We start from the raw sequence: 14,154 nt of genomic DNA on the forward strand, positions 1-14,154 counted from the left end.
TTCTATCCATGTGGCTGGTCCAGAAAACACTTCTTTTTTATAAAATAGAGCAACAGCCAGAGAAGAGTGTGCCGTATGGTTTCAAACAGCTGGCGTCATGACTCCTTCTTCTATGGCATGAAGTGTCCACAGATGTCCAAGACTAAACTAGGCAAATCAAGTGCACAGCCCTTCGGTCTCAGCCAGAGGTGACCTGAATGTGGCAATCATGGAAGCTGCAGCAAGAGGAGCCTCGTGAATCCCTCCTTTCCTGCCTGGAGAGGGGACTACCTGTGGTGTGGCCGCCTTGTCCAGGCTCCAACTGGAAAGCCTTCTGGAGCTCACTGGAGAGATGGAACTTGACAATAATAAAACTAGACCCGAGTCAGAGGTGTTTAGTAATAATCATCAGGGACCCAGAATCCCACTTATGTGCACATCTAGTTCTCCTCACAATAACCTTAGAATACAGGGTTTGTTGTCTCCATTCTATAGATAAAAAAAAAAAAACAAAACACCAAACAAAAAAATAAACAACAACAACAAAACAAACGGAGGCCCAGAGACGCTTTATGACAGACACTGTTGGGTAGTAATGGGGCCAAGATCTGCACCCAACCCTACCCCTCACTGAGATCCTGGGCCCATACTACCTCCCAGGGCACATTCCAGCTCCAGCGATTTCAAGCACTCGCACTTCTTGGTGCACTTGCCCAAACACCTGTGGCGGGCATCAAACTCCTTCACTAGACCTCAAGCAGGCTACAGAATTGCTATGGGCCTTAGACTCACATTGCACAAAGGAGAATATTACTTACTTCGTAGGTTGTAAGCATTAAGTGAGAGATACTGTCTGAGAGAGATTGGCCCTGTTCTGGTACCTGGTAAATACTCGGCTAATGGGCAAAAACCCAAGAACTTTGTTTTTCCAAATCTGGCTCCACTCTCTATTGCCAAGTGCTCCCAACGAGTATCACACAGGCCCTTCCTGTCAAGAGACAATGCAGGGTTCAATAGAGCAGGGTATTACGAGCAAGTCTCTGGAGCTAGTCCGCCTGGTTCAAATCCTTTCTCCACCCATAATTATCTGTGTGATCTTGGGAAGTCGCCTTCTTTCTGTGTGCCTCAGTTTCCTCATCTGGAAAATGTAGATTGTGAGAATTAAGTTAATACACATAAAGTCTTTAGAATAGTGCCTGGTTTACAGTGAGTGGTTTACAGTGAGCGCTCAATATATGTTAGCTAATTATTATCATCACCTGAATTTATGAAAAGATATCCTTCCTCCGACCCGCTCTGTTTGTGCTGTTCTAACCATCAGGAGCATCGTTCTTTGCCCTACTGAAATCGAGCCCTCCATGTTCAGCTCAAGATCCACCCTTCGCATTACCGCTTCACATTCTCCCACGTCTCAGAAGTCATTTTATTCAGACGTCAAAATTATCTGTTTTAGGCATGTATACTCACTTGTCCCACAGGCACTGACCACACTCTGTGCTCCTGAACTCTGAATCCCTAGCCTAGGGTAGAGGGACTGACCCCTGGGAGACATTCAGTAAACATATGCTGTATGAATAATGTATAAGCAGATAAGTATATCTTCTTTTGATTGTCCGTACACACCAATTATAGGAGGTGTTTACATTATTACATTATTTAGTGATAGCATGATCAACAAGCCAGGATGTGGAAGAAAGAGCAGTGGACTAGGATGAAGATGACTGGTGTTGAATTTGGCTTTGCCACTTACCAAGTACAAGACCTTGAGTGATTTGTTTTGACTCTGTGTCTCCATTTCTTCATTAGTAAAATGAGGAGACTGAACAACAAACATTCCTAGAGCCCTTTCACCGCTAAGCTTTGTATCAGTAGTCTAACAGTTGCTCATTCACCGCTAAGCTTTGTATCAGTAGTCTAAAAGTTGCTCATACTGTGGTGGGTTCCTTCCACAAGCACTCGGTGCCAGATTCTGCACCAGACATTGAGGACACAGAGATAGACTACACCCACTCTGTTCATAAGGACTCACAGTTTGAGTGGAGACTACAGATTTATAAACTGATGGTTATAGGGGAAGAGGAGCAGAGGAAAGCACAGAGGACTTCATTGCCCCAGGGCAGGGGTAATCAGGGAGGGCAACAGGGAGGAGGTGATAGCAAAGTCAGTCTCTTTGGAAAAATATGCCAAGTAAGAACACAAAGGAGGAAGCGATAGGCTAACGATGGGTCCCCAGTGCACACCTGAAGCATGTGGAATGACTTCTGTATCTCCTAGTCCGAGACTCAGCTCTCCCCAGGAACACAGCTTCCCTCTGGCCTTCTTTTCGATCCCTCTGTCACACCACGCTCCTTTCCCTCTCCCTGGAACATGTTTATCCCCTCTCTGTCAGCATCTCCTTTGTCAACTTCTCTCCTTCTTGCCCCCATCCTGTTAGCTCTTCCTCCTTCTTCAGGGCCCAGCTCAAATTCGCTTCCTCAGAAGAGCCTCTCCTGATGCTCCAGACTAGGTCAGGTCTCCCCGCTGTATGTTCTCCTAGTACCCTGAGCTTCTCCATCACACTGTTAAATAACTGTGTGCTCAGCGGCTGACTGTTGGTCTGTCTGCTAGAATGAAGGCTCCACAAGGGGCGGGGACTCTTCCTCACTTGTGCTTCATCTCTAGCACTGTGCTGACACAGTAGGGTCTCAGTAGTATATTGACCCTAATGATAGTAGGGTCTCAATAAGTATTTGTGGAATGAATGAATGGAGAGATGAAGATGAGGCAGAGAATGGGGGAGGGCAGCACTCACCCTTCTCTTCAATCCCAAATTCGGGGAATTATTCCTTTTTCATTATATTAAAATCCACAATGCCTCTAAGGCTAATGCTTTTCCACTGTTCCATCCTCTTCCATTCTTCTGCTCTAAACTCAACTGAATGCTTAGAGCTTTAAGTGCTCAAAACAGGTTTGTAAAAAGAAAGAATAAATGAATGCTGTCCCAGGCTTCTCACCGCCGTACCCCACCACAGCCATTCCTACTTTTCAAAGTGCAGCACATTCCAAACTGCCTTCTAAGATAGTCACTCTAAACAGACTTCAGTGTAACTGACTTCAGATGAGGCAGGATAGGAAACCAATCTGCTTGAGCAATCTCACCTTAAAGTATGAATGAATGATTGCCCTTTAGACCCTTCCTTCCTCCCTTCACTCCATTCAACTTTACATCAAAAACTAGTGATGTATTGTATGGTGACTAACATAATAAAAAAATTATTATAAAAAAAAAGGAGAGCAGCTAAATCCAGGTGAATAGTGTACTAAAAACACACTGAGGGTTAAAATACAAAATATGTTTCTTAGCATCATCCCACAAAAGCAAGATGATTTTCCACAAAGGCTGGAAAACAGGTCCTTAGAGAATATTTGGATCATGTCTTTTGACTTACAAATGTAGAAAAGAGAAGCCTAGAGAGGGCAGAAGACTTCTTTAAGGCACAGAGCGAAGCAATGTCAAAGATGGGACTAGAACTCCCTGCACTGACCTAGTGCCCGGGCTCTCTGCATGTTTGCCTTGTGCTTTGTCAGCAGTTTGTAAATTGAGCCCCCCTGCCCTCCCTTTGCTCTTGCTTCCTTGGCCTTCTCTGCCAGCCTGCCTTCATTTCTTTCCCCAAGTCCCGAGTCCCGGTGACAGCCTGCCTGCCACGGCTGCCCTTGTTGAGCTCGGCCACTCTGCAGACAGCTTTGCTATCTTTCACGGATTTGTCCACTTGCCACCTGCTTTCAGATTTCCTTTGAAAACCCCAGTGTTTCTGCTGTCCCCGAACTCTGTCACACTCTCCTCCCTGTGAATGGGCCCAATAAACACCTGCTCTCATTTAGACTTTGTCCATCTCCAGGCCACCATTTTCTGAAGTTTGCCTCATCTATTTTTCACTCTCTTGCATTTTTTGATTCACCAATTTCAGAGAATTCAATATGACAGTCTTTGCTTCTTTATTCATGTGGCCTTTAGTGCAATGACCGTTCCTTGACACTTAGTATGTAGGCAAGGAAGGATAGCTAAAGAAATGGGAGGCACTTTTGCAGTCCTGGCCATTGACAGAGGAGATGCATGCATAAAAGACTAGAAGAAAATTAAAGCGATGTCTATCTGGGCTGATTAAAAGGGAGCCTGGAATAAAGACAGTGACATATATTGAGCACCCACTCTCTGTTACAGGATGCTAAAGTGGGCATTTTATCGGAGGCACCAGGAAATGAGAAATGCTTATTTGGAATACCCGAAGAAATATCAGAGTTTATATAGAATTTCCAAGTATGTATCTGAAAACTGTGAGACTCTTGAAACACCTCACTCACTCAAGGATACAAAGGAAAAGAGGACTGAAAATCAAAGAGAAGGTTTCGTGAGGGGGATTTTTGATGCCTCAAGTTCCACATGCCATGCCCCCAGAGGAGGTCCTCTGTCCTTCATCTCTGCACAGGGAAAGAGAGGCACAGTGTGCTGGATTCTCAGTCCTTCCTCAGAAATCTGGTAAGCAAGAGACACTGGGAAGTGAAGAAGCAGCTGCACTGAGATTGGCTATGATCCCAGGGCTTGCCAGGGCACAGGACCCAGAGCAGATGTGGGGTACATAGTAGAAATAATCAGTTTGATGCCATTTCAACTTCTGTGCCATCTATATATGCGTTAGGCCACCAGGAAACCAGGAAACCAGGGGGTAGTGATAGTGGGAGGAAAAGGATGCATTTCTCAAGTGATGGTTGCAAACAGAGGATCCTCCAAAGAACCCATCAAAGCACCTACCGGAGAGAGAAGCAGCTGCAAACATCTGCCAGGCACAGAGAGCATGAAGCAGCTTAGGAGAGGAACAGGCGAATGAGTTCTTTTTGTTCCCTTCGCACTCCTTCCGTCTCTCATTTCCACCTTGGCTGGGTTGGGAGGAGAGTGGAAGTTCGAGGGAAGAAGACATTCTGTCAAGCTCAGAGGTTTGATTATTGTTTGGGATTAGACATTTTTAATTACTGAACTGAGGTTGTGTGTGTTAATTAGAATGATTGAGGATGTTTTATGACCTCAACAGGGAACTTTCACCCAGGGCAGGGAAAGGACTACCCGTCTGGAACAGGTTTGATGTAGTACGGAAAGGAGTAAAAAATAAAGTTGTTTTATGAATACAGTCTGAATCCTCATATTGTATCGATGCATTATTGGCTATACACATAATCCTAGCACTAACCCTAGACATAAGTAACTTTACAGTCCCCATTTTAATACATACAGAAAATGAGACACAGGGAGATTTAGTAACTTGCCTAAGGTCACCAGCTAGTCAAATGTAAGTATTTGTAAGCACTATAAACTTCTTATGGGTTGAACCATATTTGATGCCTAGCTGTATCCTCGGAGCTCTGCAGAGAGCCAAGGCTAAGTAGGTACAACACAAAGACTGTCCGAGGGTCGATTTCAGAATGCTCTACTGGAAATAAGTGCAGGAGAGAAGTTTTAGGGCCTTCAAGAGCAGCCAGCACGAGCTGAGTAAGATCAGCGAGAATTCATTAGGACCCATCTCAGGGATTCTCAGCTTCCCTTTTCTGGTCTCCTGGGCAGATCATACCAGTTATGCCGCATGGCCTGTGCTTTGGACACAATTCTACAATCTGCCCCATCTTGCTGTGGCTTTTATGCTGAGGATCCTCCTTGTTCTCCTCTGTCTTACCTCAGCCCACCTCCCCCCCATTTTAAGTTCCTCTCATAACGTCTTGGCACTTATAGCCATAACATAATATAACACTGTCCAACAGCTTTTTTCTCAGGTGCTTCAAAAATCAGGGCAGAAATATGTAAATAAAGTCATATCATGTGAGATTTGGAGACATTTAATAGGTTATCTGCTCCAAACCTCTCATTTTAAAGATTTAAAAAATCTCAGGTCCAGAGAGGGGAAGTAACTAGACCAAGGTAACACAGTTTCAGAGCTGATAACAGATTCAGCTCTCTCATCTTTTACTCCAGTTGCCAGTAATAGAAACTAACTCATTGAGTAATCATAAAAGGAACTTATTAAGGAAGCTTACTACCTCCCAGAATGAGTTGAAGGTCCAGAAAAGCAGGCTTGAGGCGAAGCTGCACGCCCAAAGCCATGATACAGAAGCAGTCTGATGAGAAAATCACAGCTGCTGCCCCGGCCACTAAGTACTGGATGCTCCATTTAGCACGACTGCCACCTCTGTGCCACCAATTCAACTTTATTGCAACTACTGGGCTGCCAGCACGTAGGACACTGCCGGCCCGGGAACTCAAGCTTACCTCCACTGCCCAGGCCTCACGGTTGCCTACCTCAGAATGGATTTCTTGGGGGGGCTTCTGATTGGTGGAGCCTGTGTCACATATGTGTGCCCTAGCTGTGGGAACGGTGGCGGAAGTGACTATTATAACTTGTACTGTGCGGTGGAAGGATTCGTGAAGGACAGTATTCTAAAGGGGTTGGGATACCAGCAAATACGGCAAACACCCACTGACGATGGAAGATACCTAGCTCTGTATTTGGGACCCAGCAGACGCTCAGTGAAGGTAAGTTTCTTTTCTCCTTTCAGTTTCACAGATTTCTATCCATCTGATTTTAAGCTCTGAGGATGTATTAATAATGCTGTATGGGTAGATGAAAAGGCCACCATGTACTATTTAAGACTCCCAGAGAGGAATCGTAAATTTAGTCCATGCTGCAGACACCTTCCAGAGAGACAGGCTGCTGACTGAGACTTGGCTCAGAGCACGAACAACGTGCTTGGCATTTGCCTAAATCCCTCCTAGCCCAGAGGTAGAGAAGCCTGATAAAATTAGGTAAATTGAAAATTGAGCCCAAATGAATTCCTGAGCTTTTGATTGGGAGCAGAAACATGAAAAGACAGGCCAAGGATCATCAGTAGACAAATGATGAGTAATTCATTAATCGTTCTTGCTGCCCTAAGCTGCATGCTTCCCTATCTATACTCAATCCCATAACTGGATATATGCCTCCGTTTCTAATTTGCCCTCTCATCCTTCTTCTGTGCCACCACTTCTCCTGATCTTTGGGACTGAAGACCAGCTTTGAACCTCAGCATACTTGAAAGCCTCAAGATTTTAGCAAAACTGCTCTCTATGCCAGGTTCTCTTATCCCAGATAAGATACTCCCAGAAATGAACCACAATCCTAAATGAAAGCCAATTTGACACTTATTATTTATAGGTGAAATATAATTCATAACACACTCTCCTTCATATTATCCAATTTGATTCTAATAGTATCTCTGAATTTTATGTTATTACATTAAATATTTATTGAATATGACTGCATTTTGGTCAGGCACTGTACAGAGGCTCAGAGAGGTAAGTGACCTAAGAGCACATGCCACATTTTACATTTCTTCACCTTGCCTAAGAGGTTGTCAAGATCAAATGACATACCACATGGAAAAGTGCCACATGAAAGCATGAAGTTATTGCCAGTGTGGCTATAATAGATGGCTCTTGTTTCTAAGTCACTGCCCTAAACCTCTGGGTGATTTGACAGAGGCATGAATTTCTGTGAGTATTATGTGAACTTGTGTTGTCTTTCCATGGCTCTCTGATTCCACAAACAGCCTTGTTTTTCTCTGACACCCATTCTGGCCCCACCTGCCTCCCAAATCATATTACTCCCAGATGGTGATAACCATTGTCCTGGAGATTAGTGCACCGCAGATCTGGAAGGTAAAAGAATCTTGATAAATAAGCACTGACCTTGGCGGGGGTGTGGGGGCGCCTGGGTGGCTCAGTCAGTTAAGGGTCTACCTTTGGTTTAGGTCATGATCCCAGGGTCCTGGGATCGAGCCCCACATCCAGCTCCCTGCCAGTGGGGAGTCTGCTTCTCCCTCTCCCTCCCTTCCTGATCATGTTCTCTCTCTCTCTCACTCTCTCTCTCTCAAATAAATAAAATCTTAAAAAAAAAACCCAGCACAGACCTCAAGGGATCAGTGAGGATCACATGAGATAACGTATACATAGCATTCAGTAAGTGGTATCTGCTATTATGGCTTTCATTTTAAAAGTAAGGAAAATAGGGCTCAGAGTAATTAAGTGGCACGTACAAGGGCATATAGCAATTAAAGATGAGAGTGGGAATGGAATATTACTCAGTCATCAGAAAGAACGATTACCCAACATTTGCAGCAACACGAACAGGACTGGAGGAGATTATGCTAAGTGAAATAAGTCAAGTAGAGAAAGACAATTATCATATGGTTTCACTCTTTTATGGAACATAAGAAATAGCAGGGAGATCGGTAGGAGAAGGAAGGGAAGAATGAAGGGGAGGGTAAACACAAGGGGGGATGAACAACAAGAGAATATGGGCTCTGGGAAATAAACTGAGGGTTTCGGGGGGGGATGGGCTAGCCCGGTGATGGGTATTAAGGAGGGCACGTATTGCATGGAGCACTGGGTGTTATACGCAAACAATGAATCATGGAACACTACATCAAAAACTAATGATGTTCTGTATGGTGACTAACATAACATAATAAAAAATTTAAAAAAAAAGAAAGAGANGAAAGAAAGAAAAGAAAGAAAGAAAGAGAAAGAAAGAAAGAAAGAAAGAAAGAAAGAAAGAAAGAAAGAAAGATGAAAGTGGGGATTCAGAGTCCAACCTGCATTTCCCTGTGCTGCACTGCCTGCCTATAGAGCTCCACTCATGNAGAAAGAAAGAGAAAGAAAGAAGAAAGAAAGAAAGAAAGAAAGAAAGAAAGAAAGAAAGAAAGAAAGAAAGATGAAAGTGGGGATTCAGAGTCCAGCCTGCATTTCCCTGTGCTGCACTGCCTGCCTATAGAGCTCCACTCATANGGAACACTACATCAAAAACTAATGATGTACTGTATGGTGACTAACATAACATAATAAAAAATTAAAAAAAAACGANATTTAAAAAAAAAGAAAGAGAAAGAAAGAAAAGAAAGAAAGAGAAAGAAAGAAGAAAGAAAGAAAGAAAGAAAGAAAGAAAGAAAGAAAGAAAGAAAGAAAGATGAAAGTGGGGATTCAGAGTCCAACCTGCATTTCCCTGTGCTGCACTGCCTGCCTATAGAGCTCCACTCATGCTTCAAGCCTAGTGCACATCCTTCCTCTTCTTCTAGGCTTCCCACAGCTCCTCAGCAGGATGAATGTCCCCCTCTGTGGCTCTCCCCTTGCCCTGGCCCTTGATAGATATATGAGTTATGAGGGATATGAATTTATACATTTTAAACCACTGTTACAATGTTTTTGCTAAGTAGTCATGCTGTATGGGTAATGTTGCATTTGGGCTTTGAACCCAAATCCTGCCCGTCTACACCTGACGTCATTCTTGGAGCAGCAGTGAGACAGGTGGGCTGACGAAAAGCGAAGGCCAGGGCCTGGCACCCTGTAAGGAGATCTCCCCCCTGTGTTCCCTATCTTGCACAAGCTCTTCTTCACAGGCGATCTCTTATAAGATAGCTTTGTGTGCCAGTTCGCTGAACTTGGTATAATTTAAAAACCAGGGAGCTAGACAGTCCTAGATTTAAAGTTTGGCTTTGCCTCTAGCTGCATGACCCTCAGGAAAACTTTTAAGCTCTCTGAATCTGATTCTTCATCAGTGAAATGGAAAGAATACTGTGAGGAATATGAGATAACAAGTATAAAACATCCAGCAAATCATGCGGCAAATATATGGTAGCTGGAAGTCATTAATCACTAACTCTGATTATTACCTCGCCAGACTGAGCCCTCACAGGTAAACATCTGCCCTGACCCTGGCTCTTTAACTGGAGCCAACCTTCCCTTGTTTCTTGTGTGTGTGTGTGTGTGTGTGTGTGTGTGTGTGTGTGTGTGTGCGTGAGAGAGAGAGAGAGAGAGAGAGAGAGAGAGAGAGAACACGCGCGCCGAGCAGGCGAAAAAGACCAGCCTCGGGCATTAGGCCCTGTTGTATCTGCCTAGATTGCCCTTCTCTTCACAAGTTGTTCCCCATTCTTGATTTCCTGTTGAGAGCTAGCTTCTGAGGATTCCTTAGAAAATCTACAACTTAGCCAATGCTGGCAGAACTGTACTTTAGATTTAGGGTGGGATGCACCCTATATATTGGATTTCTTGGCCATTGGTGGCATTTGTCCAGTACAGAACAGTGCCAACTATTTGCTTCCATCTCAAGGTGATCCAAATCCCTTTCATGGAAAGAAAGAAGCCATAAATCCTAATGTATTCAAAACTCTAGTGTTAATAGCAACAGACAAAATTGCTTTGCTTCAGATAACAATTGTGTTTGAAAAGTTACATTACAACCAGTTAATGGATTTCAATCACAGAGGCCATTTTCTTAAAGAAATATTTAAAAGCACCCTCATATTTTTCTTTACATTCTTCTCCAACTAAAATAACTGCAGCTGCTTACGGAGAAGGAGAAGAGAGCCCGGAGGAGGGGCTCAGAGGTTCAGAAGCTAGAAGCAGAAGCCAGGGAAAGGGAGGAAAAAGCTTTGCAATCGTTCCTAGGAATTAGAATGATTGAGTCATTTCATCTTTCAACAAATATTTACTAATACTCAACTAACTCTGTTTCACGTTGCAGATACAGAAAAGAAAGGAATACGGCACTTGCCCTCAAACAACAGTCTAAACTAATGTAGCAGGTAGACAGGCAAACAAACTGTAACAGTGTGATAAGTTCAACAATAATACCCACAAAGGGCCAATAGGAGGACACTCACCATGTTCTGCTTTAGATTGCTGCTTTACAGATGAGGTGAATTTCCCTATTTAAAGATGAGGTGAATTTCCTTATTTAAACCTTTGAATATTTAATTTTTAAAAATTTCAAATACATCAATAGTAAAAAGACTAAGAGAATGTACAGAGTAGTACCAAGAATGGCACACCACTCTATAAATTCCTAACATTTTGCCATATGCCTCAAATTTTTAAAGAAATAAAACATTACAAATATGAGCCAAAACTCCCGTGTTTTAACCCAATACCCTCCCTTCTATAAAGGAGGTAAGCACTCCCCTGAAAATTTGTATTTATTGTTCTCATGGGTTTTTTTTTGTATTATTATCTATGTGTATATGTAATAAGCAAAAGAGAACATTATTTTGTATACTTCTAAATTGTATATAAACTTGCCAAACTGCAGCAGGCTTTACTCCCCTACAGTATGTTTTTGGAATTTAGCCATGTTGGTAACTATAACTCCAGTTCGTGTACTTTGATTTCTGTGTAGTATGCTATCTGTATGACCTAACCAAATCTATCTATGCTCCCATGGGTTCCAATTTTCGAATAACCCTGTGATTTAAAAAAAATCTGTCTATTGTGCAAAAGTATGACATTCTCTAGAAATGGAATGGGTGACCAGTAAACTATAAGCATCTTCAGCTTTACTGAATAATGCCACATTACTTTACAAAGTGGTTTTATCAATTTACACCCCTCCCACCAGTGGCAGATGTTTTCCCCTCACTCCATGTCTTCGCCAATACTTGCTATTATAAGCCTTTCTAATTGTCAATTCGAATGATATAAAATTGCAGCTTTAATGTACAACCCTCTGATGGCCAGTGAAAATTAGCAACCTTTTATAATGACACTGCAGCCTCATTTCTGTGAACTGCTTGCTCATTATTTTTCCATTTTTCTGTTGGGTTTTTTTTTTTAATTGAGTTGAAGGTTTTTAAATATGTTGGTGTGGGTATATAACATATATTATCCTTTGACAGTTATATGTTCCATAACTACTTTTACTAGTCTGTGACTTGAATTTTTACTGTATTTGAGGAGTCTTGTTAGAAGTTTTAATATATCACAATCAATTTTTTATCTTTTCCTTTATGGTGTTTGCTTTTTATGCCTTCTTTAAGAAATGCACCTCTACTCTGAGTTCATTAAAATATTCTGTTTTGGGGCACCTGGGTGGCTCAGTTGGTTGAGCATCCAGCTCTTGATTTTGGCTCAGGTCATGATCTCAGGGACATGGGATCAAGCCTTGCCTCTGGCTCCATGCTGGATGTGAAGCCTGCTTAAGATTCTCTCTCTCCCTCTCCCTTTGCCCCTCCCCCATCCTCCTCCTTGCTCAGTCTCTCCCTCTCAAAAAAAAAAGATATTCTCCTATTTTTTCTTTTAAAAGTATTAAACTTTTGCCTTTTATACTTAGATATTAATCCACCTGGGATTTATTTTGCTATAATATAGGGATCCAAGGTTAATATCTATTTTTTTTAACTTAAGTAACTAGGCCCAGATATGAGAGAATAAGAGATATAGGGAAAAACAAATATATAATTCATTCATTCATTCATTCACTCACTTATTCATTCATTCATAATAGCAAGTATTCATGGATTTATTGATATTTTAGCCAATATCACCTACGTTCAGAATTCCCACTGCCAACAATGTGCTAATAAACTTCAGGCCGGAGTTGTTTCTGTGCATTTCCATGAGGTTCTCCCATAGCTGCTTCCCTGACTTTCACTCTCCAGCCCCTGCAGAGATTATACTTACATACCAAGAGCACCTTCTATGTTGTGAATGAGCCTGACCGACAGCATCTCATTTCAGGGTCGCTTTAATGGCTTCTTAACTGAAGGGCTCCCTGATTCCAACCACTGTCCTCAATTCATCATAGCCAGAGATATTTCTGAAACACAGTTCTGACTACATCACTCTCCCCTGCTCACAACCCTTCAGTTCACATTTTCCTCAGGGTAAACTTCACGCCCCTTGGTACAACATGCAATACTTTCCACACACCTGACCCCTAATGGCCTCTGCAGTCTTGCTCTTAGCCACTCTCCACCTCATCTTCTATGTTCCAGTAACACCTGTTCATAGTGTCTGCACAGGCCAAGTCATTGCTTGTTTAAGGGTCTTTTCCCATGCTTTTGCTTTTCCTGTGAATGCTTTTTTGCTCCCCTATTCCACTTGAGACAAAGAGGCTAACTTCACAACAAATGTTCTGGTTCTTCCTTCTGTCACCACAGTATATGATTGTCACTAAGAAGTAGCTGCTTAAGCAGGAACTGCACTTCCCAGTCCCCTAACAAGTGGATGTCATCATATGACTGAGTTATAGCCAATGAATTGTGGGTGTAAGTGATGTAGACTACTTTTAGGTCTGCCCTGTAAAAATCACGAATTAGGGCTCCTCCATGCTCTTCCTCACATTTGAGCTGGATACAGAAGACTCGAAGGACCTAGGAGATGGCAGAGGTATAAGATGGAAGGATCCTGGACCTCTGAATCACCAACATTGCAGTCCTTGAGGGGCCTTGTTCTAAGTCTCCCATATCAGGAGGCCCTGTGCTTTGGAGTACTCTCCTCAAAGTTGTCTAGGTCCCCCTCAGTGCCTGGAACCAGTGAGGCTGACAGTGTTGTCTGGGCAGGGTGTCCTGAGCTTAAACCAGTCCCCGCTTTTCCCTCTTGGCATTGATCTCTGACCCTCTGCCAAGGGCTGGCTTCATGGGCATGTGACCTGTGCGTTGTGCTTATAAGGGCCCTGTGTTTGGTTTACAGTTCTGCTGTTACTATTGTAGAATTCTTAATAATTTTTTTAACAAGGGACCCGCATCTTAATTTTTGCACTGATCTCCATAGACTATGGAGCTGCTCCTGCCTCTAACCCATGTATAGACCAAATGGTGGACCAAATGCCCAGGGGAACTATGGGACTCATGCTTGAAGGCTCATACTGGGGTTTTGGGTAGTGTCCTGGTTCCAGAAGAGTAGTCTGATGAACGGATCATTTCCATTGCCTGGCATGATACTTTTTTTAGGGGATCATGTGAGATTGTCTTGTCAGAATGGTGCTGACATTGGACACATGACAAGACAAGTTCAGGGCTCTAGGCTACTGACTGTCCACTGCTAACTTTTGGTGTGTGGTATGTTCACTCTCTCTTTACCCTGTGCACTTTCTGTTGTTGGCACTCAAGGCAGTCATTCATCCCTGCATAGACTCCTCCTCAGATCAGTGTCTGTCCAGCAGTCCTCTGAAGGTGGCCATACCTATCTTGTCTGAGGGCTTTTGAGATCTTCACAATGTCAATGAGCCCTTCTTATCTGTGTCTTCACTTACCTTCAGGTTGTTTTAAAGCTGTGTTAGTTGAGGAATGGACACCCCTTGCACCAATGAAATGACTCCTTTTACTCTGCCCACAGACTCTAACTAG

At 43.0% G+C, this 14,154-nt stretch overlaps 1 protein-coding gene across 1 annotated transcript in view; it reads right to left on the reverse strand.

The window, feature by feature from the left end:
* Positions 1-14,154, reverse strand: part of AGBL4 (ATP/GTP binding protein like 4) — a 1,364,734-nt gene that overhangs the window by 408,304 nt on the left and 942,276 nt on the right. The gene's annotated exons all lie outside the window — the stretch shown is intronic.

The sequence above is a fragment of the Ailuropoda melanoleuca genome, chromosome 2, assembly GCF_002007445.2.
Source record: "Ailuropoda melanoleuca isolate Jingjing chromosome 2, ASM200744v2, whole genome shotgun sequence".
In the NCBI taxonomy this organism is placed as follows: Eukaryota; Metazoa; Chordata; class Mammalia; order Carnivora; family Ursidae; genus Ailuropoda; species Ailuropoda melanoleuca.